The sequence below is a fragment of the Schistocerca cancellata genome, chromosome 4 (assembly GCF_023864275.1).
Source record: "Schistocerca cancellata isolate TAMUIC-IGC-003103 chromosome 4, iqSchCanc2.1, whole genome shotgun sequence".
NCBI classification, from domain to species: Eukaryota; Metazoa; Arthropoda; class Insecta; order Orthoptera; family Acrididae; genus Schistocerca; species Schistocerca cancellata.
In genome coordinates this window covers 583,485,640-583,488,117 of record NC_064629.1, presented here as the reverse complement: position 1 = coordinate 583,488,117, position 2,478 = coordinate 583,485,640, and the positions used below count along the sequence as shown (strand labels likewise).

The window sequence follows — 2,478 nt, the reverse complement described above, 5'->3', positions numbered from 1 at the left end:
GAAATAAATGAATAAATCAAAAACTATGTAAAATATGGCTCTGAGCACTATGGGACTTAACATCTATGGTCATCAGTCCCCTAGTACTGAGAACTACTTAAACCTAACTAACCTAAGGACAGCACACAACACCCAGCCATCACGAGGCAGAGAAAATCCCTGACCCCGCCGGGAATCGAACCCGGGAACCCGGGCGTGGGAAGCGAGAACGCTACCGCACGACCACGAGATGCGGGCTATGTAAAATAAAAATGAGCAGTGTGAGGGTGCAGCACAGCGGTGGAAGGGGTGGGGCATCATAGCCAGGCCTCGGGTTTCGACCCCTGCCCACCTTGTTACCTCCAACCTGTAACTGACTGTGACCCTAATCCAAAAAAATAAAAAACAGTACAAAAACTTAGAATATTAAAAAACAATTAAAAAGACTGACGTTTTCTTTGTTTCAAAGCATTGAGAAATTGTAACTTTGTCACTTGAAATACCCCCCGGATAGAAAGAAAATTTTTTAAATTAAAAAAGAAGATTGCTCGCGATAAGCCGTAAATCCGGGTTCGAGTACCGGTCCGGCACAAATTTTCATTCTCGCCATTCCATTATGCGGCTGACAGTTGTCCATATTCGCAACTGCGAATATATTTCTTGCATTTCAAAACGACTGTAGTCGTCACAGTGCATGTCCGAAGGAACTTTGCATCGTAATTCGGAATAACACCGGCACTGGAATATCGTATCGTATATACCAGTGTAAACGGTGTTCATTTATCTTTCTTCAGTTTGTGTGGGTTTATACTAATTTCATTTTATTTTGTGGGACATATGTAGCGTTAAGCACTTTCGTTTGCTGAAAACAATTTTTCTGCTGTTGACTGTCACGCTGTATTTTTATTGTCCTCCCTTGTACATTAAATGGCCTGCAAAAACGACTCAGTGGGGCTCATCTTAATGAAAGAGTAATAAATTAATAAACATACTCAGCACCTATCAGACCACACTGATGAAAGGGCGTATTCCTATCAATACACTTTCTGAGGAAAAATATTCGGACACTTATTAACAACAAACAAACAGCTCCTCCCAAACAGGCCACGAAGGCCCCAAAGGTACCGACCGGCCTCTGTGTCATCCTCAGCCCACAGGCGTCACTGGATGCGGATATGGACGGGCATGTGGTCAGCACACCGCTCTCCCAGCCGTCTGTCAGTTTCCGAGACCAGAGCCGCTACTTATCAATCAAGTAGCTCCTCAGTTTGTCTCACAAGGGCTGAGTGCACCCCGCTTGCCAACAGCGCTCGGCAGACCGGATCGTCACCCATCCAAGTGCTAGCCCAGCCCGACAGCGCTTAACTTCTGTGATCTGACGGGAACTGGAGTTACCACTGCGGCAAGGCCGTTGGCACGGGCACTTATTAGTGGTCATTAATGTGAGGCGTTTCCTCCCTCTGGCTTTATAACCGCTTTAACTGTTAACTGTACTGGTGATACTTTCAGTGAGATTTATGAACGTCTGTGGAGGTACAGTGTCCCATTCTTCCTCAAGATCCGAAACTAGAGAAGGTAAAGATGTTGCACGATGTGGTCTGGAGCGAAGTTCGCACTCAAACTCAACCCAAAGGCGTCCCATTGGATTCTGGTCGGGACTCTGGGCTGGCCAGTCCATTTCAGATGCAGCTTTATGACAAGGTGCAATGTCATGCCGATACAAAGAATCATCGTGTGAGAATGGTTCCTCTACAGTACACCGTACAAAATGTTGTAAAATGTGCTCATATCCTTATATCCTTCCTAACCAGGAAAATCACCACAGTACCGTAACACTAACTATTCTCTACTTCACTGTTGGCACTACACATGGTGAATGTAGGGTATCAAATGCCAGTTCTGGTCAAAATCTAAGATATCAGTAGGAGCTATCTTTTCAAGAATCGAAACCTCTTTCCTTGGATTCCCCCGCCTACCTCTCTCCAAGCCCCCCCCCCCCCCCACACACACACACACATCCCTCACCACCCGTGGCCAGTGGCGTTACGTGTGTTGTTTGACGCCATCGTCCTGTCTGTTAGGCGCTGTGGGGCTCCAGGGCAGTGGATTAGCTATGGTTGCTACTTCACGATTCCACTTTACAATCAATCACCAAAAGTCGATTTGGACACCTTTAGAAGAGTTGAAATGTCACTGATGGATCTGTTACTCAGGTCACATTCAATTACTAGTCCATGTTCGAAGCCACTGAGCTCTCCCGACCCACCCATTCTGCTGTTACTGCATCTCTAGTGACAACACAATACTCTTCGCCTCATTTTATACTGGCGAGTCTACCTCTCGTGACATATAATGGTCAATTCTCCATTACATAGGGCTGTCCAGATACTTTCGATCAGATAGTGTATTGTCTACAGCTGGCAGGTGCCCATACTACATCATTCTTCACGGACTGCCTCCTCCAATTGTCACTGACCATTACCACTCATGAAACATGAT

The 2,478-nt window shown here is 45.9% G+C and overlaps 1 pseudogene; it reads right to left on the bottom strand.

The window, feature by feature from the left end:
- Positions 1 to 1,277: 1,277 nt before the first annotated feature.
- LOC126186086 (5S ribosomal RNA) lies at positions 1,278 to 1,395 on the bottom strand (annotated as a pseudogene).
- Positions 1,396 to 2,478: the final 1,083 nt, after the last annotated feature.